The 21,787-nt window shown below is 43.2% G+C and overlaps 1 protein-coding gene across 1 annotated transcript in view; it reads left to right on the top strand.

The window, feature by feature from the left end:
- The first annotated feature begins 14,549 nt into the window (after positions 1–14,549).
- Positions 14,550–21,787, top strand: part of LOC111160979 (angiomotin) — a 62,018-nt gene continuing 54,780 nt past the window's right edge. The window contains exon 1 of the mRNA XM_022524395.1: positions 14,550–14,655. The gene's annotated coding sequence lies outside the window, so the exon portion shown is untranslated. The remainder of the gene's footprint in view (positions 14,656–21,787) is intronic.

The following is a 21,787-nucleotide window of genomic DNA, read 5'->3' on the forward strand; positions in this document are numbered from 1 at the left end:
GTTTCTGTGATGGATTAGGCTATTTTCAGGGCCCCAACGATGCCTTTCCCTAACCTGTAACCTGGCAAACATGTGTTTTTTGTTTTATTTGCTCATGTATGTGGAGTACCTATGTACTCTGAAGACCGGGTTTCTCCCGACATTTCAGAGTATTCCATTTATCAAGGGACACAGTTACTCACACAACTCCCTCTCCTTGGGGTGGCCATGAGAGAAGAGTAGGGAAGGTTCTAGGATACCTTTCATTTTGTTTCCTGCCTGTATCTTTCCTGCTGTATCCATCTTCCCAATGATATTTCTCATGCTTTAAAATGAGGAGCTCTTCACACATTTTAAGAAACACTATGCAGGGACCACAATGTGGCACTGTTTCATTCCTAAAATTTAATAAAATACACAGTTCATTTTATGTGACTATATGAGGACTTCACCTCAGACTTTATGGTGTGGGGAGGGCAGAGTGCATATCGAAGGCCAATTAAATGTCAACCTCAGTAACAGAGTCCAGGCCTTACCTCCTGAACCCTGATGCCCCCATGGTAAGCCCTTGGCAATTTGATGAAGTAGACAGTATTTGTCTTGATTTTACTCTGTTACTCATGCATAGAGACCCCATTTTCTGTAATGTTCCAGCTTCTCCCCCCTGCCTACTCCCAGTAAGGTGCCCTGACTTGTGTCCTTGCCACCTTCTTGCTTTCGCAAGTAATTCGTGGTAATTTTGCCTACTAAGGTAATAACTGTTAGCAAGGGGTCAGCTTGAGGTGTGACCCCTCACAGAAGTGTATTATTCTTAAAGGAGCCTACGTTACAGATCGAAAAGCTCTCAAAACCAAAAGAAATATAGCTCTAGTGATGGACTGGTATGCAGTGGATCAATCCTTTGGGACAGGAGTCCTGTACCCTTTCATATTTTTTTGAGTTTTGTACATCTCCTGTGATTTTGGCCTGGATAACTAGGCAATGAGGTAGATAGTGGTATCACTCACGGAGATGAGGGATATAGGAAGAGGCAGATAAAAATGATGGGTAAAGATGGAGGCAGAAGATATGTTTGGTTTCATACATGTTCATTTTAAGATGCCTATGTAGCATTCAGGGGATTTCAGGAGGCAGTTTGATACATTGATCGTATAAGAGATGTGGCAGGTGGCATTGATTTTGAAGTCATCAGTGAACATGTTTCCTCATTGTTCTGTGAGGTTATAATAAGTCTTTGGTTTCTGAATCTTTAACAGCAGGTGCGTGAGACATTTTTAAAGGGGTAGAAACTTCTAGGTATCCTTGAAGTGCTTTCATGGTCTTGATCACAAGCTGGCCTTAGCTCTCCCAGCTATCTATCTGCTCTTGACCTAGGATAGGTGTGTGGACTTTGGTTGTGAAGTGTGACATATGCAGTGGTTAAGGTATTCTTTGAAGAGTGATAAGAGACCCTAGAAAGTCCAACGTGGGGCCTGTCAGTCTTGTTTCCTTCACTACATAGCATTTATGCATCAAGGAGAACTGGATAGAATAAATATGAGGTTGTACATTCTTGGCTTTCTTTGTTCTTAATGCTTTGTAAAGTCTTCCTAGCCTCCAGTTGGTACACCCTCCAAACCATTCTGTGCACCACAAGATTACTGTTCATAAAACACCACTTTTATCAGTCCCCCAAACCTCCAAAAGAACAATTTCCAATAGTTCTAGTTCGCATTCAAGTTCCTCAAAACTCTGGTCCTACCTCACATAGCTGAACTAAACCTTTCCTAGCCTCTACACAGACTGTTTACTTGTACTGAAAACAAACCAGAGATTTTCAGATTGTAAACCCTTGCTAATGCTATTATTCCATGACCTTGGAATACCGTCCACTAACTTCTCTACCTACATTGACTCTTCATTTAACACATAACTGTGTACCTACTTTGCCAATCAAAGTTCATTCTGCTCTCTCCTCTCTCTTCTTTATTACAATGAGCATGGGCACAGCACCCATATATTCAGAATCAAATGACAATTTGGCAAATATATGTGTGGTCTGGGACAATTAAGGAGAGGCCATTTAAAATTGAGACTATTCACTCATCTGAATCATGTCAGAGAAGCCCTCGCATTCTTATTTTAGCATTTTGTCTCTCTGGCTACACTGGAGGTTTTGGAGGCTGAATACCAAGTTTAGACTTCTTTGTACCCCACATGGCACCAGTCACATGGTAGGTATGTAATAGTTTTTCAGTAAGTATTTGTGTTAGGACTAGCTGCTGATGTTCTTTGTTTGAGTTTGGCAACATTTTTAGGTGTGGCCCACCCTCTAACTATGAAGGTAGTTCACAAGGAAAACCAATGACTGTAGATTAAATTCAGCAGAAAATACATTTTAACAGAGGAGATTAGCCCTTCTGCTGAGTAAGCTGAGCCCTAGTAAACTGATCCTGCCTTCTTCCAAAGAGCTATGGAAATAAATCACCTTGTGGGTGAAACAGAGTTAGTCTTCATTTGCAGGGGGATTTTAAGAGTCTCCATGGTTTTAGGCCTCCAGAAAAATGTCCGCATATTTAACATCTGCTCCGTCTTCAAATTACCTCGGCATTTTTCTTAAGACTCTGTGAAAATGAGCAAGAAGCTCTCACTTTCCAAAGTGTCCACCAAAGCCAAAGGGACATTAAGGAGAGGCAGGAGGGGCAAGGAAGAAGCCAATCTCACGGAAGGAAGTTAGTTCATTCCTTGGGAAAGAAAAGAAATGTGAGTTCAGAAGGTAGAACAGAAACCCTTTAAACTCTTCATGGCTAGACTAGAAATTGAATGGAAGAGATAGATGAGATGATAAAATGTGGCAATAAATAAGTCAGAAATTTCCTGTAACCTTGGGAGAGAAGGTGATATGGTCAAACTCCTCCGCATTGTTTTTGGATATCAAGAGAAGCTCTGGGAGTCAGCAAACATTTTCTATAAAGGGCCTGATTGTAAATGTTTTAGGCTTTACAAGCTGCAATCCCAGAGTCTCGGTGGCACATTCTCCTTAGTTTCTTTCTTTTTTTAAAAGATTTTTATTTATTTATTTGACAGAGAGAGATCACAAGTAGGCAGAGAGGCAGTCAGAGAGAGGAGGAAGCAGACTCCCTGCTGAGCAGAGAACCCTGATTCGGGGCTCGATCCCAGGACCCTGAGATCATGACCTGAGCCGAAGGCAGAGGCTTAACCCACTGAGCCACTCAGGCGCCCCTCTCCTTAGTTTCTTTTAACGACCCTTTAAGTATGTTTTTAAAAAAAATTGTAGCAGCAGCTTGTGCACCTTTGCTCTAAAAGATGGCATACGTGTAAATTTCCATTAGATTTCAACTTGAAAAATTATTTTCTTATAGTAAGATTAACTGCAGAATCAGCAGTGGAAATATCGGCAATGGAAACCCTCTCCGGTAAATGTGAAGAGGATTTTTGAATGAGGGACAGACTAAAACCAAGACACTCTAATCAGGGATCCTTTGCCAGCAAATAGAGCAAGTACTCTGCGCACGGAGTGCTAGCTGGAGGAGGGGAACAGGTTTGGGTGAATCTAAGGGTCTGTGCAAAAGCTATTCAAAATGGAAAAAAAAAAAACTGGTGAGTGTGATTTGAGCAGGACACTGAGCATCTGGCCAAATTAAAGCTGGGGAACTCCCCCAGGAGCTTTCAGAACAGACCCAAAGGCAGTCTGGAAGCTGGGGTCAAGGAGAGGCAAATGCTGAGGCTGTTTTTTGACCACAAAGGCAGGGGGAAGTCCTGGGCTTTGTTAATTACCAAGCAGCTGAGATTGCACTTTGGGAATAAGTAAAATTTCTGCAAAATGTAACTTACCTGCCTGGGATCAGTCTAAAATACCTTACCGGGTACACCCTGATGGATGTAAAGAAATTATGCCTGAAAAATTGGAGTCTGGGGACACTGGGAGTTCTGGTGCAAGAGAGGAAGAGGTTAGAAATGTTGCCTTTCCCCATCCCCCACAGGAACCACTTTCCACTAGGGATCACAAAGCAGGCCAGAAGGTAGAAACTTCGGAGTATCTAAAGCACACCTGACAAATACGCTTTTGAGAAACCAAGGGAGCCCCCCCCCACCAATGCTGACTGAAAAGACCTGAGGGCAACAAGTCTTAAGCTGAGATCAACTTGTCAGGAAGATAGGAAGAACAATGCTTTCCCCCACCCAGCTATTGCCCGGGGCTAGAGTGTTCCAGACTGAATAAATGCTCAGTGCCTAATTGGGAGGAGGAAGGGTTAGTGTGGGTGGGAACAGTACTTACCACAGGTGTCCTAAAAATAACCGTGTATTTCAGTTTCCAAGGTGTTTTCACAACCATTGTTTGATCTGAAGCTCACAGGCCAGTGTGATCTTAAAATGGGACAGAGATTATTTTCCCAAGTTTTACAAGGTAATGAAACAGAGGCTCAGAAGAGTTGAGCTCCCTGTCCAATTTCACACAGCTTCAAGCAACAAAGCCACGCTCAAATCTCTCAAGATTCCAAATGCAATGCTCATGTTTACACAACTGCTTGTGTTCTTAGCGAGAAAACATCAAGGTGGGAAATGGCTGGCCAAGAAGTACATCCCTGGGAGAGGTGACCCACTTGGGAGCTAGAGCGGTTAGGACAGAAATGAACAATTAGAAGGTGAGGATGATATAGTTGTGAAGAAATATAAGGCTTTCTGAAGGCTGGGAATTGAAAAGGCTCTTAGAGATTTATTTATTTATGTTAGGGAGAGAGTAAGAGAGCATGTGTATACATACATGCGCAAGAGCTTGGTGGGGGGACTGGGGGAGAGGGAAAGAGAGAATCTCAAGTAAACTGTCCAGGAAGCACGGAGACTGATGTGGGTCTGGGTGTCAGGACCCTAAGATCATGACCGGACCTGAAACCAAGTCCGAGGCTCCACTCACTGAGCCACCCAGGCGCCCCTTTAAAGGCTTTTAAATGGAAACAGTTCTGAAGCCAGAGTCTGCATTCCAAGGAAATGGGGAGATGAATTTTTAAAATGTCAAGGGTAACCTGGTAAAGCCGCAGAGATTGGCTTTTCCAGGGTTTTCACCTGGCGCAGAGGGATACACTAGAGCAATGACTACCTGCTCGGCTGGTCACAGATACTGAGAAAAATAGCTTTGGTCTTGGATTTAAACACAAAGTAGGATGGGAGAATTGAAAAGGGTTATAAATGCTAGATGTTGGGGATACAGCAACGAATTAAGACACTGTCCATGACCTCAAGAGAACTTAAAGTGTAGTTGGGAATCCAGAGAATAAATAGCTACAAAACAATGTGATAAATAATCTGATAGAGAGAGGAACTAGGATCAGACCTGAAGCCCAGGGTAAGGAGGAGGAAGTCCATGGCGCACCATGATTCCCTAACACCCTGACCCAATGCCTGTCCCACTCCAGCACAGGAGGGGAGCAGAAATGTGATAGTACACGAAACATGACACCTCCTGAAATGAACTACATAAACTGTGAAACGTAAGTCGTGGTTCTCTTGTTCTATAATAAGGTAAAAACTGCATTTTTTTTTTAAATCAAGCTAGGAACTATGAACCATGAAAACCTATGAGCAATATTCCCTTCTTTTCCCCCTTCTGACATTATGCTTCTAGAAAGGAGACTATGGGACCGGAAGGCTGGAACACCAAACTTTTTTGCTTGGTTAATGTCACCTGGGTAGGAGTATGACTGGAGAGCTCGTAGGATAATGTTATGATCCCAGATTTATGCTCTTTGATTGCCTGGAGGTAACAGAGGAAAGTTTATCCAAATGGAGGTTCAACCTACTGTTTAGGGCCACCCTGGGTTAAATTTTGCCACAAATGGAACTGCTGCTGAGGAAGTGATAGTAGAAGAACATTACCACTTAGGACAGAAAAACTCACACAAGCCTCCTGCTATTACCATATTGCAAGAACCTCAAGTACTTTGTTCAAGCCATCTATTGTCTCTTAGATAAAAATTACTTGGCTTCACCTGAGTTTTTTTCTTTGTTTCTTTTTGACAATCCTTTGTATAGCAATTTAAGCTTGTTTAGAAATTACCTGGTTTCACAGATGGTGATTGCTTTATTTAATAATAATAATAATAATAATAATAATAATGATAGCTACTATTTAGTGAGTACTCACAATATTCCAGGACTGTGTAGACAACATTCTAAATCTTCACAGATTTAAAGGTCTACCCACCATTCCCACATCCCTGAAAAATGCAATCTTCATTAGGGTAGGCATTTGCCTGTTTTGTTTTCCAATGCATCCCAAGTGCTTAGAACAGTGTTGAAGACAGAGTGGATCCTAATACACAGCCAACAGATTATAAAATTGAGACTTCAGAGGTTAAGTCATTTATCTAAGGTCACATAAGCAACTGAATGTGGGGATCTTAACCCAGTTCTATCCGAATGAAAATCTCTTTGTTTCTTCCACTGTACTAGGCTGCCTTTTGGTAAAAATCTATTCCTGGTTTATGGTTGTGATGGGCACAGGAAGTCACACCATCCATAAAGTCATCTGGAACCATCTTCTTGCCATCGAAGTCACTGATGCCTTTCTAATTCAGCTACTCTCCAGCACTCATGCCATGCCTTTCTTCTGATCTTGAAGCATTCACTTGCTAGACACCAAATACACATACCACCTTCTGCTGAAACTGTTCACACCCACATTTCCACAGCACTCTTCAAAACTCCCCATTATACACCTAGATCAAGGCACTGGGAGGAAGGAAGATGTGGATGGCACTTCTGATAAAGCTTCTCACTCCAGCGTTCAGAAAACCTGTCAGCACTCTGAACACTGTCAGCAGTGGAGACTTGCAAGGAACCCCAAACATCATCTACTTCAATGTCCCCACCTAGAGCAGGAATAATTCTAAAAAACAACTAACTCGGGCCAGGCCATGACCATCACTAAAGGGGTAGGCAAGAGAGCACCAGGGTGCACACAAAACTACAGAATAAGCCTGAAGCTTCTTCCTGGACCAGTAATTTTCTAAATTGGGAGACAAAGTTAAAGAATTCACCTGTTGAATAATTTAAATATCTTTTTTTACGTTTAAACCACTTCTGATATAGTTTATCACGGGGAATACCTAATTCACACTAATGTTTAAAGATAAATAGAAGGGGCGCCTGGGTGGCTCAGTGGTTAACTGTCTGCCTTCAGCTCAGGTCATGATCCCAGGGTTCTGGGCTCGAGCCCCATGTCGGGCTCCCGGCTCGGGGGGAAGCCTGCTTCTCCCTTTCCCACTCCCCCCGCTTATGTTCCCTCTCTCACTGTGTCCCTCTCTGTCAAAGAAATTTAAAAAAAAAAACTAAAATAAAATCTAAAGATAAATAGGAGACAGGGATAGAGGTGACTGTTCAGGGAATATTTCCCTAAAGAAGTGATATTTGAGTTGAGGCCTGATGAATAAGATTCAGTGAGCATGGGGAAGGATGGGAAGAGAGTAGAGTGGAGGGAGGTGTGTATAGTGTCCTTGGCAGGAAGGATAACATGTACAAGAAGAGTTCTAGCACAGGGAAAAAATGCAGGATCTAAAGAGCTGGAGGCCTGAGGGTCCCAGGCCCACACTCCACAGTGAGAATGTTCAATTATCCCTGGATCTTTTGCAGGCCCTCCCAGGAGTTCCTTTTTGCTCACATCCTGCCCAAATGCTGAAAATCTTGGGGGAGGAGGTCCCACAGCCTGGAACTGAGATGTCCATAGCTGCTCCAGCATCACCCCCCAAGTTCCTTAGCTGAGACCAGGAAGCCAGGAACACATAGCTGTCATTGTTTAAGGATTTTCAACACGCTTGCTAAAACCATCCACTGGTTTAGATTAGAAACTGCATGGTGTAAAAAGTAAACTAGTCAGCACATTGTATAAACCATTGTAATGAACAATATCAACTAATATTTATATATTTGATCTTCACCACCACCTTTTGAAATAGGTGCTATTATTACTCTTACTTTACAAATGAGGAAACAGGCTCCAAATGTACCCAAAGTCACACAGCTAGTGAGCAACAGAACAAAGACGATGACACTAGGTCCCTTTGGTGTTACAGCCCATATACTTAGTACCACACTGCACTTCTGAGCAGGGCTCCTAGAGAAGAGAGATTATGAGGGCCTTAAATCCTGCAGGCCACTAAGCAAACCTGTTGTCCTACCCCCTGGGATTCCCTAAAATTGAATGGAGGGGCATGAGGAAATAAACTGTGTTAACTAGCTACTAAATGCCAAGCATCATGATAGATAACTCTAAATGTGTTATTTCATTTAATTCTCACAGCAACTCCTCGTGGGGGAAGAATTATTATCCCCTGTTTACACATGAGGGAACCATGGCCCAGAGTGGTTAAGCTATTTACCTCATTGGTAAGCACCAGAGCTGTGACCGGAATCCAGGCTCTAGTGACTCCAAAAAGTCTATACCCTTTCCATCAGAGCACACCAAAGACGGCTTAATATTTAACCCTTCCCTGGTTACATATTTGCACTTTAACAAGGGTCTTTCCTGTGTGAATCTCACAGGACCATGGCAGACTGGGAAGGAAGGCTGATTGGGGAGGGCAGGGTGGACCTGCCTTAAATCACACCGGAATGGCGTTGACCTACCTTCTTCCTGTAGTTCCTGAAGTGGGGCAGTGTGCCAGGGAAGATAAATCTCCACTCTTGTTCCAGGCTTCTTCTCCTCCAACTGGGGTAACAGCTCTCAGACTCTCTGGCAACTACAGAAACAGACAGAGAGCTGAATCAATCAAGAGTTTATTTGCAAAGGGTAATGTCAGAGGACGGACTTCCTCTAAATCCTGCAAACTCTATACAGTTGAAGAGCTTACTGGCTCAGGAATTTGATTTCCCTCTGACTTGCTTTCACTGATTTGTTTTTTATCATTGAATAATCATATTTTTTCTCTCATCCCACCACCTACCTTTTGGAGTGCAGACTTCGATATGTGTTCCTAGGTCTTGCCACCTCCCTCTTGCTCCAGCTAACTTAGCGCTTTGCAAACAAAACCTACTGAGAAGTATGGACAGCCAGGGCCTTTCCAGAAACTCAAGCTGCTGAAGGAGATATGGTATTTAGTTAAGCTGAAGTGAAGCCCTGCATAAATCATAAAGAGGCGAAACCGGGTTACTCAAACAGGACCCTAGGAAGTGCTTGGGGAATAGTCTTGCAGGCAACTTTATTTTTCTACAGCCGATTTACTTCCAGAATGCTGGGGCCCACAAGTATCCCAGGAGCAACTTGGCTCCCAGATGCTGGAGCAGGTCTTGGCCTTGGAGCGCAGTCGTGGTGGTTGTTTCCTGAATTCCCACATTGCTGTTTTCCACACATGGATCAGGCTTCAAACTTCCTGTGTCTGGACCGTTTGTGTGCATGTGCACGCGTGCGCGCGTGTGCGTGTGTGTTTATACGCTTGCAAAGGGTGGAGAAGGGGGAGGAGGGATCCAAAAGGAAGAGTTTGTATTGCATATGTGTCCCTTTGTTCCTTTCCCATTCAGATAAAGCCGCTACATTCTGATCAGCTGGCTTCTGCCTGTGCATAAATAGAAGTGAGTTTAGAAGATGTCCTCAAGAAGGCTACATTTCATTGTTTGGCTGATGTATTTTGTAGGGTGCTTTTTTGGAGGAGGGAGGGGAGAGTTATGCGGAGCAATAAATCCTTAGGATTTATTTTCCCTGGTGTACGTGCTTCCCTCTGCTTTTGTTTCTAGACGCATTTAAATGATTTAGTTGTTCACCAGGCAATTAGAGGAAGATGTGCTCGGTTCACACTCCCAGTTGACTTGGTGGGTGGAGGAGAATGCCACTCAATACAAAGCACTCTGGTTTTGTGGTCTTTTCCTCTAGAAGAACCTAGCCAGGGGTTGAGAAATAGATTACAAGCCACATTCTCCTTCCTACTTTTCCGATATGCTGGGCAAAATATTGCATGAAAAGGGCAGATTTTTAAAAATTAGAACATTTCTCAACTGCCAAAATTAAAAACCAGGAAATTTTACATTAAAGCATTTCACTTTCGGTTTCTCTTTCAGAAGTCCTGGACACACTGGGCCTGCATTTCCCATGGTGTTAACCAAGCTCCCCCCTCTACATGCCCCCTTTGCTGCCAAGAAGAAGGTGGCCTCCATCATCAGTCTTATCTCCTGACACCTAGCCTGAGGGTTGTTACCTTAAAAAAATTTTTTTATTGCAGTAAAATGCATGTAAAATAAAATTTACAATTTTAGCCATTTTTAAGCATACAATTCAACGGCATTAAATACATTCCAAATGTTGTTCAACCATCACCACAGTCTATTTCCAGAACTTTTTCATCATCCCAAACAGAAACTACGGTCATTAAACAGTAATTCCCCATTCCACTCTCCCCTAGGGCCCTGATCACCACTATGTTACTTTCTGTCTCCATGAATTTGCGCATTCTAGGCACCTCATATAAGTGGAATCAGACATTTGTCCCTTTGTGTCTGGCTTCTTTCACTTAGCATAATGTTTTTCTAAGGGAGAAACTGATTTTTTAAGTTGCCTTTAAAAAAAAAAAGCATAGACACAGATTTTTATTGCATGTTAAAGGAGGAGTTGCATTTTATTAGAGGAAAAAAAGGCCAAACAGGACAGGTGGTTTGGTGTAGAGGCTCTTTACTTATAAGCGTCAAATGATCATTATATCCATTATTAATATACAGAGGGTCTTAATGTACTTAGGCAACCCAGTGTCTTTACACAGGTGTTTTACAGTTAGTGGTTAATTCTCCTGGTATCCCCCAGAGGCCTCTCCATATTTTATAGTCAGGCTATGAAGACACAGGGATGCTCTGGGGATTAGTTAAATGTGTGTGGCATACTTTGCTGTATAAACTCACTCTATGGAACTAGTTTTCGCTCCCTGCTCTCAACTTCCACAGCTTTTACTGTCAATCCTATTCATTTAGCACTTAGCATACGCTTGTTAGTTGTCTTTTTCTGTATATACCCTTGAAGGCAGGAGCCAAGTCTCATCCCTCTTTGTTTTTTCAGTCCTGTCCATAATAGCAGCTTGATCAATGTTTGTTGATGTTGGCCTCCCCTTCCCCCTTCCTTTTAAGTAGAGCTGGCAAAGCATAACTCTAAATTCAAGCCCAGTTTAAACAAACTCAAGGGTTTTCAGGGTAAAAACAAAAGGAAGTCTTGCGTGGCGGGAGAAAAGGAACACCTAAGACGCTTGAAGACCTGGGCCAAGCCCAGGTACCAAAAAACCTGTTGTTTGTTTGCCACAGGCCTAAGAAGTGACTCACGCACAGCCTGAATCCACCATTAAACTCAGAACTCTTGCTCACTCTACTCCATCAAAATTCAACATTTAGAGAAGAACAGCAATGCCCTAAGCAGGATCTGAGGAGGGGGTATTAAAGGATTTAAGTGTTTTAGGGGTTTCCATTGCATGAAGGGCCCCATAGCTGTAGGGAAGACAGGCTGGAAAAGTCTTTTGAGGGCAACTTCAAAGCTGGGGACAGACAGCCGAGCCACCATGCCTTTGCTACTAGGATTTGCTTCCCAGCGTTTTCTGTAATGGCAAAAGATGGAAACTAGCCTCCGTGGCCTCTCAATAGGGGAGTGCATAAAGGAATTTTGGCACATTTGTGCAATGGAACACTGAGCTATCACGGAAAAGAATGAATTAAAGGAAATTATCCTGAGATGGAAGAGTAGTAAGAGACCTTGCTGAGGAAAGAAATGCAAGGTGTGCTGTGATTGATGATCCCACTTAGAAGGGGCAAAAATGGAACATCTATCTGTAAATAGTATGTTTTGAAGATTGTACACAGGCAGAGAGAGAAGGGGAGAAAGGGACTGTGAGAACAGTGTCAGAGAGGAACTTTTTACTCCTTTCAGTGCAGTTTTGATTTTACCATGTGCACGTTACTTTTTCCATTTGACCAGCATTGTTCATTTTAACAAGTATCCTGTTGACATTGTGATCGGTAGTAGTCTGCAGCATATACCTATCCAGTCTAGCTCTGCTGTCCACCCCTCCAAATAAGGCTGAAATAATCTTCCCTTGCCTCACAAGCCAGGTGCCCATGTTTTGAACACTCAAAATCTTACTTTCCCCATGAAAAATCACCCAAATACCTTCACCTCACCCATAACCTCAATCACACCAAGAATCTACTTTGCTCGTGTTCCTGCTTCTGAATCTTTGAGCAGCCCTAGCAGAGCACCCTGCATACCCAGGCTACCCCACAGCATGCCACCAGCCTATTACTCTTCCTGGACCCCGTTATATTCGGGGACCCCGTTCACAGTGAGATAGTGTTTCCTTTGAGCCCATTTCCTCTTGCATGCCTTGACCCATGGCTCTCAGAAGGCTTCCTTTGGGGGGCTTGAAATGGATGTCACTTTTTTATTCGCATGAGTTGATTATAATAGCTCTGCATTGCCAAGACCTTTACAATTAAACTCGTTTCCACCTTGCAACATTTTCTAGGAAATATGGATCTGTGGAGAATGGTGATTTCCATGGTAAGTGTTCCCTCATGTTTGTTTTCTCAAGTTCACTTTGGAGATACACAGCATGATTTCCTCTTTCAGTACCAACGCCACAATAGATGTAGGTTGTGGCGCCACTTCAGAACTGTTTAAAGGAGAAATCTCACCCACCCTGGTTAGAATGGGGGTAATTTATTATTCTAACTGCAGGGATCTGACTTCATATCCAACCTCAAAACTGTAGAAAAAGAGTTGACTTTTAAAAATAAAGCCACAAAACCTACACACCTTGGATGTAGATGCTTAAAACAGAGGAGCAATATGTTTGGTCCCTGGACATGGGACATATGCAAGGAGAAAGACATACATGTGTGGAGTGCTCTGTGGTTTACAGAGTTTTCACACACAATTCATTTTATTTTCATATATCAGTGTCGTTAATTAATAGGGAATGTCTTACAGCCTTTACTTAAAGATAGATCAAGGCTCAGAGAAGTTAAGTGACTCAACAAAAGTCGCACAACTAGGTGGTAAGTGCTACAGTGCAAAATGAGTTCTTCCTTTAGTTCCAAATTCCATGTTATTCTGCTAACCTTACACGGTTTCTTTGTGCTTTTGTTTCCCAGATGTAAAATGGTAGATTTTCAGTTCCCAGGATGCTGTTCTCAACCCTGTGTTCTCAGGCAGTACCATTTTTTTTTTTTTTTGGTAGCCTGGAAACGTGAACATCACATTGACACTTCACGTACTTTTTACCCCTCCTGGCCTAACGAATTAAGAGGGATGAAAAGTTACCTATTCCCAGAGGGCCGGACAGTGCCACAAAGGTGTACGGGAGACAGCTGACACATTTGTCGCACTCTCTCAGACTGAGAAACCAACCGTCTCTTCTTTCTCTTAGCAGTAGCTGGGGGAGAACGGAGAGCTAGACAATAGTCTCTTGTTCAGTTTTATTAATTTTGAGGGCGGGTGGGACAAAAAGATCAGATCGACGATGAAAGTGACCAATCGCGAGCGAATCCTGAGCTGGGATTCGCCAATAGGTAGCAGCAAAAGACTGGTGGGTGGGATTACTCTTCGAGACCTGCTCCGTCCAGGCCTGCCCTCCCAAGAGGCGGAGACTCCGCGGAGCTCCGCCCAGGCCCCCTGTCCCCGGCGCGGCCCGCCAAAGGGAAGGGGGGCGGGGACGCGGGGGTGGGGTGGGAAGGGGGGAGGCTAGGGGGAGCGGAGGAAGAAAGAAGGGTGTCGCGCAGAACTGAGACCTGGGTGGGGGCCTGCTGGTAATAGGAAGCAAGAGGGGAAGGAAGACGAAGGAGCACTGCTCCTTCCTGCATTATTTTGAGCAGGCTCTGCGAGTAGCTGCTTTTCAGCATTTCTATTATTTGTGTTTCTTCCTCCCGCTGTGGGGCGGGGAGCTGCACGGGCTCTCCCACGCGCCTCCGCTCCGCTGGTGTCGTAGATTATTATTGTAGTCTTTGCAGAACCCTTTCCTTCCTCCCAGTCAGTGCTTGCGTAGCCTCTCAGGACTGCAGCGAGCGCGTTAAGCCACGTTACTGGAAGGACAAGAGCTAGGAACCCCCCACTTTCGCCAGAGTGGCTGGACCCCGCCGTTCAATTGTTTGAAACTTCCCCGCCCTCTGGCCCCGCCTCTCTTCCGCCCCCCCCCCCCCCCCCCCCAGTCCCTGGGTCCAGGCCGGCTCCCTCCCTCCATTCCCCGCCCTCTACTCCGCCCCACTCTCTAGTCCACCCTCCCGCTCCGGGGCGGTCCTAGCCGCTCACCGCAAGAAGAAAAGCCACCCATTCGCCCCCCTCCCCTACCTCCCATCCTTTGCCCAGGAGCTGCCTTCATCGCAGTCACGCCCCTTCCTTCCGAGGAGCTTTCTGGCTGCCCAAGCTAGTAGACCCCCTGATTTATTCCTCCATCTCCGCTTTCTTTCGCCTCATCTTCTCTCAGTTCTCACCGCCCCCTCCACCCCCACCTCCAGCCTGTCTTGCCTCCGACCATCCGCTGCTCCACCCTCCGGCCCGGTATCCTGCCTGTCCACTGCCACCAAGGAGAGCCCGGACGGAGCGGCGAGGAGCGGAGCAGCCGGGAGTTGGGGCTTCCCCCTGCCCATCCCTGGCCTCCGGCCCGGGACTGAAGCCACTTGAGCGAACAGAGAGTCGTCACCTGGTCTTCGGTGCCTTCAGGGGTAGGAGACGCATGGTTACTTTTCGCGGGGAACTGGGGCAGGAATCCATGGTGGCATGAACTTGATCGTGCCCTCGGCGTGAGTGAGTCGATCTAGATGCGTGTGGGGATGCCCGTGTGTTCTACTTTCTTTGCAGCTGGCCGTGAGTTTTCCGGGATGAGCCCCAACTTAAATCGGTTGAAGAGTGTGCGCTCCTTTCTCGTCCTACAGAGATGCTAGTGGGTACCACTACTTCATGGTACTTTTACTTCCTTGCCTCCTGGGGTCCTTGTGGGTCTCTAGGTAATTAAGCACAAAAGGAATGAAGGAACTTCAGGTCTTCATTTACCTCAGAAGGAATGTCTGCGCTTATCTCAGATTGCTAGATGCGTTCCTCCAAAATGCTTAGAGTTGGGGTGGGGGCTCACACTGCCCTCCCCCCGGGGCTGTGAATTCTTGAAGTCCAAAAGTCTGGGAGTAATCTACAATTTTACACTCCTTTCGGGGTGTGTGTGTGTGTGTGTGTGTGTGTGTGTGTGTATGCATGTATGTATGTATGTGGTGGGTGAGGATGGAATTGCCCAGTATCTGGTTTATAGATGTTAAGTGACCAGTTTCTCAGGATCATGCAGGTGTCTTGAGGGTCCCAAGTCTGGGTCCATGTACACTGGTGCTTCAACAGCAAAATGGATTTATCGATACATAAAAACAAAGAAAAGGAAAAGCGAGACGGAGAGTGACAGCCTTTGTAGCCTGATAAATTGCCAATAATAGTCGTATAATAATAATTTGCAGCAAGGAACTAGATACAATTAAATGAGAGAGGAAAGCGGACGTTTGTGAGAAACAGCATTTTCAGTCTCTAGCATGTATTTTTGAAAGAATTGTGGAGTTGTGTTGGATGTAGTTCTCCTATCTCCTTCTGTTCCCCACCCCCACATTAAGACTAGAAGTTGGGAGGCATTTAAAACTTTTTAAAATATGACTCTCTTTTATTCAGAGAGGAAGATAATTAGTCACCATAATCTTCAATAATGGAGGGCTAAGGTAATTTAAGTCTCCTTGAACCAGGTTTTGTGAAAAGCCGTATCTCTGGCCAGCCTTTATGAAGCCTTCTCAGACCTTTCAGCACCCTTGTTTAGTAGCTAAGAATACTTCGCAATACCATTTTGGATGCAGAATAAATTTTCTCCCATTTCCCACCTATCTCCAATTGGGCGAACATGGCCAAATGAGAAGGGTGGTGGTATTCAAAGACCTGTAACTAAATTGTCAGCAACCCATGGTTTATTTGTGAACAAATTATTTACTTATTTTTTTTAAATAGTTGTGTTGGTTGATTTTAACGGGAAAGGAAAGCACGAAGGGAGAGAAGGAACAGCACAGGGCGACAATTTTAAAGGCTATCATCTTTCAGATCAGCTGGGAGGGAAAAGTTGGCCTGACCAAACTACATTTTATAACTGGCCTGGGACATTTTAATAGCCAGGTGGTTGTAGAGTAGTTGCATCTATTTACAGATGATAACTCAGGTTCCAGTTATTCTGTATGGGTTTATCCGGTGTCATTTACAGACACTTTCTGGCACTACATCATACTTCGTTTTAAGATACTTCTTTCTTTGGAAAACTCTGTGGCTCTCTAAAATTGAAAGTGCTTTTTCTAACTTCATAGTCTAGATATGCAGTAAACCTCTGACCATGCTTGTATGCAGAGTAACTTTTATGTGAAAGTTGCGGATCTGCTTACCTATTTAAAATATTTTAGAAGGAAATTTTAAATTCAATACTATTTTGGATTTGGGTATTGAAAGCTCATTTCTGGTTTGTGAAGTAGGAATTATTAGACACATGCACACCCAAGGCATTTTGTGGAGTTGCTTTTTCTAAAGTTTTGTAAAGAGCGAATGAGACTCTTTCTAGAATACCCTTAAGAACAGTCTATTCAGAACACAGAGGGATGGATGCTATGACCTTGAGGTCCCATTGAGTGCCAGAATTCTAAGTGGGTACATCTGCTTCTGTGCCTCTCCTAAGAGCCCTCTCCCAGGGCCTGTGCCTTCTTTAAAAGGGTGTCTTTGTAATTAAGCAGCCTGTCTCCCCCATCCCCCTTTCTTCCTTTGATCCAGCTTTTTAAGGCCCTTTTCCATTTGGAGACAAGAGGAGTTTCTCACACTCTCCTACTCCCCTCTTAAAGTTTCTTTTCCTTTCTCCCCAAAAAGTCCCCCTAAGTTCTCAGGATGGTTAGAAGTTGTTTTGTTTCATTGGGATGGAGGGGATGTTACCAGTGAGGAGAAGTAGGGGATATATTCCCTCTTGGGAAATGCTTGTGATCAGGTAGCCTCCTCCATGGAGATTGAGCATTTGGAATGCATGAGAACAGTCTATTCTTAGGGACCGTCTGGAAGAAACTGTCCTTTGCACCCATTAAGTGTGGCTAAAACCCACTGAAAGGGGTGGAGAGAGGTGTGTGTGGTCAGGCTGAGCCTTTTAGGATGGTAAATGGGTAAATGTTCCCCAGTCTCCTATTACATCACCTCTTTCCCCCATGGATTCAGTGGGTTTGGAGATCTGCTTGACAAGTTAATTAGCTTGGGACTAAACCAATTTGTTCAGAATTGTGCTCCATTGATTTCCTGTCCCCAGGAATTTTTGTTGGTGGTTTTCTATGATGTGTTGTCTTTAGTCTTGCTTACTTCTTCATTTCTTGCTGCCTTTTGTGGACTTTGGTCCAAAATCTAGGGTCCCACCCCCAAGTCAAAGGTTAGAATTTGGTCCCAGGAACTAAGGGGGCCTTAAAACAGGCTGCGCATCCTGCACTGCTCTCCTCCACGGTGGGCTCCTGACCCCTTTTAACCCAGAGAAAGGAGGGAAGTTGCCCCTTCCACACACACACCACAAAATCTGAACTTAAAAGAAAAGGAAAAGGAAGGAAAATAAGAGGTCATTTGCTTTATAAAAGAATCCACTACAGGTTTCTTTGAAAGAACTAGCTTTCCTAGTTTGTGCTTTTGAGTTATGACTTGGTATATACAATTTACTATAACTGGGACTTCTCAAAAACATATTTATTGCATAAAGGAAGACATTAGAATTTTGTTGTAATGACTATAGCTTGAATTAAGTGAGGCGATTATTTGGCCTTTGAAATCTTTTTGTTATATGGGGTGGAGTTAATTGTCTAAATCATTCTGGCTTGTAATAATGCTGGCCACGTTCAGCTCCAGCCTACAACCACTTGTAGAAGGGAGCTAATATGACTTTCTGGAAATAAATCAGACTTCGCAGATTTTGATAAGTCTAAGGATGGGACTGTCTACCCCACATAGGTCAAACAGTTTAATTCTAGTTATTGTATTTGAATAATCCAAGATCCAGAAGATTGTTTCTGGCAAATAGCAGCAACTAATGCTATTTTTATTAGAAGAATCTACAATAAACTTTCCTAGTGAGCCTCTTGGAGATTGGGATGTGGGCTCTAGGCCCACCTCTAACTTAGTTTACCACCCTTGGCAGGTCCTCCTCTGTAAATTGTGAGAATTTGGACAGGGTGATTTTGAGAACCAGTTCTCAAAAGTTTATGGTTCCCTTCCTCCACCTCTACTTGTGGTGTGAATGTGAATGATTCCTACTAGAATGAGGCGCAACAATTGTTAGAAAATGCAATCATGTAATCATCTGGATGTTTAAAAAAATGTCTTAAAGGATATATCAATATAAATGCATTGTGCTTTGTGTTTTAACAACATATCAAATTAAAAAGCTAGGATCCTGCCCAGAACTTCATCAAGAATCCCATCGACCTAACAGATCATCCACTTTCATTTTTCTTAGTTCCTTTCAAGTCTTTGTTTCTGTACTTAACATGAATTTTACGTAGTTGGGGTGGGGTCACAGAAATTTACAGTTTCTTTTAAATAAGTGCTCACCTAAGACTTAACTTTTTAAACCTGCGGGGAAAAATGAAGTGAAAATCTGACTAAGTACGCATGAAGAATCATGTATGTCTGTTCGTCGAATGCCAAGAGAGACTAATATTAATTAGTCTCTAGATTTAGTAAGTAATCCCTCGCCCTTTCTGTGATTTAGGGGTGTTCATGTATCTAGCAAGGCTGTTCAGTCCACTCCCTTGACCTCCTGTTACCCCTCCCTCATTCTATTTAAGCAAAAAGAAAACTACATTCCACTGTTTACTTTGTCTAAACCATTAGCAATGGATTCTTAAATCACTGTATCATGATATGCCATCAAGAGAGTACAAATTTGGGTGGACTATAAAATTTCCCCAATGAGAAAGGAAAAGCAGGAAGGCACAAATTCTTGTTTCATGGCTTTGAAAATAATATGTTGAAGTTAGACTAAAAAATAATAAGGGAACTTACGATTTGAGACAAAGAGATGTAGGTGTGGCAGGATAACCCACACGTAATGGGTTCTTCATTTGAGGCCTTCCCTATACAGTGGAAGCTCAGTTACCGGTCCTTTAATTTTCCTTTGACAAAGAGAAGGTATATTGCACATATGATCTCCATTTTGGAGAATTCATTCCTGGAAACCAGTGGCTCATCGTAAATTAGATTATATTTCTTTAACCAGGATAGGAAAGTGAAGTATGGGTTTTTAGTCCTTAGAAAGCTCCAAATTAAGTACATTTTTAATGATATGTATTCATGGGGAAAATGCAGATGGATATATTTCCTAGTACCTCTGAAGATATTTTTTGAAAATCTACCTTTTTTTTTTAACTCTATAGGCTGCCCTTGACGTTTGTAAAGTCACTTTCATTATTGCCCCAACTGCATGAAATACCATTAGACTGTGTGACTTGAAGCCAGGATCTATGCTTTCTGTGCCCAACCCTCTTTGACTTGCCATGTGACCAGGCGTAAATGAATTAGCTGCTCTGAGCTTCAGTTACCCTTCTGGGAAGCAGGGATATTAATACTTCACAGAGGTGTTTAGGCATGCTTCATATTAGACACATGCTTCAAGGTCATTGGATGAAAGGTGTTTGCATGATGGCAGAGCCCGTTTATTATAAGGTCCTGAGCAGGTGTTCACTTTTAATGAGCTTTGCTCTCTTACAACCTGTCACACCCTTTGGTGCCCCATTGCCTTACTGACTATAACTGATCATCCCAACATTTGTATTATTGACCCTCTTGGCTCTTAACCATTAAACATTTTCATTTTATGTGGTAAGCTGAAATTCTAGTGAGAGGACTCTGGCCTCTTCCAGGGTGATGAAAAATCGCTTTGAAAAGAGACATTAGTTGAAATGTGCCATAGAGATCAGCGAGTTCTTCAGAGCACTTCCAGAAGATTAAAAAGAGTACAACAAATTTCTGCGTGTGTTTGTGTGTGAATGTGTGTGTGTGTTAAGGGAGAAAGTTTTGAGTAATATTTGCTTGTGACACATACTGATGATAGCCAGTAACTGAAACCCAGCCATTGTAGTGTTTTATACACAGCTGGTTTTTATTAATGATGGAATATTTATGCTTGCTGTACAATTCGTGGCTCATTTCCATGCGTATGTCAGAACTCAAATACCCCCCAAAGCAACATTAAGATAACATTAAATATACATGTGGCCAAGCTAGAAAGGGTGGATTTTGGGGGGTCTCCCTTATTCTTACTGGTGTTGCTTCAGATGACCGTAACTGCCCCCCCCCCCCCCAACTTTAGGCATTGGTGCCGATCTTTTTCTTCTTTATATATCTCATAGCAGACTTCACATTTTGATCCTTTTGATATGGACAAATGATCTCCCCCCTTCAAAATGCAGATGAAACTGATGTATGTGTTTTTTAAGAGCATATTTTCCCTGCACATGCTTCTCATTATCCAAGAGGCCTGGACTCAATCAGTAAAGGAGCAGAGAAACCACATAATTGAAAGGAGAATGACGGTGGTGCATACTTGGAATATTTGTGGGAAGGGGATTGCTGACATCAGAAAATGTAGTGGCCTGAGTGTTAACAGCATTGAAGAGAAATAAGCTTTCTGTGTTTCTGTGCATTGAGAATTATTTTTAAGGGGATAAAAATATGGGCCAGGTTTGACATCCTTTTATGAAGTTGCCCTGGAAACTTTGATGAAGGTTGTTATAGAAGAGTTCAATTAAAACCTTCCCCATTAGGAAGCTAATTAGTACATCACTTACTCATTTTGGTTGTTTTCAAGGGGCAGGATTTGCATTGAATTAATGGCATTTCTTTCCGTGTGACAGCAAACTAAGATAAAAATCACAGATGGGGAAAATTATTTAGATAGCCTATTTTGAAGAAGTTTAATTTCCTCTCTATTACATTTAGGTTTTCAGTTCAGATTTTTGTTTCACTCTGTTTATATACAGTGATAACATTTTAGTTTAGTAACCAGTTTTACTTTTGGGATCACCAGCTGTAAACCAAAGCTTATTAATTTGAGTTTTCCATATGAATTGGAGAAATATGGTGAATGACAATAAGCCATTTTATTAAGTTAACATTTGGGTTTTTTTCCCCCTGCAATTAATTTCTCTTTGCTCTTCTGTGTGTGTGTGTGTGTGTGTGTGTGTGTGTGTGTGTGTGTCTGTGTGTCTTTGGGGCCGGCAAATTTTTTCTTTAAAAGCAAACAATTTTTGCAGCTAAAGAAATTTGGATGACCCCTCTTTATCCCCAAAGAGCATTCTGTCTGCCCAGGCTCTCAGTTGGGCTTCCATGAGGGCAATGTGATGACTTTTTTGACCTGGCACTTTTTGTGACTAGGCTAAGTGGTTGTCTCTTGGCCGCCTGAAGGAGACTGGTCTTGATGGTAACTGGAGTCCAGGATTCTTAGTGTGTACCTTCTACCGTACTCTGTGTTTTTTAGAGGAATGAATACTTGTGCGTGAGGTTTTAGGGCCGTTTCCAATAGAATTAAGTACTCTTTAGCTAAATACATAACATGGGCCTGCTGTGGTCCTCCTTTTCTCCATAGCTAGCAGGGGAACAGTCGTTCTGTACACCTATCCCCTGACGCTATGCCTGCGGCATATGCCTACACTAGCTTCAGTTGGCTGGGTTATAAGATTTGTACTTTTCACTGATTTTACCCTAGGCCTTCCTCGGAAGGCAGAGTCTAGATTTAGTTCTGCAATGGCAACTTGGTCAAGACAGGTTCCCGGGGCT

This window comes from Enhydra lutris, unplaced genomic scaffold (genome assembly GCF_002288905.1).
Source record: "Enhydra lutris kenyoni isolate GAN:26980312 unplaced genomic scaffold, ASM228890v2 scaffoldscaffold80, whole genome shotgun sequence".
Classification (NCBI taxonomy): Eukaryota; Metazoa; Chordata; class Mammalia; order Carnivora; family Mustelidae; genus Enhydra; species Enhydra lutris.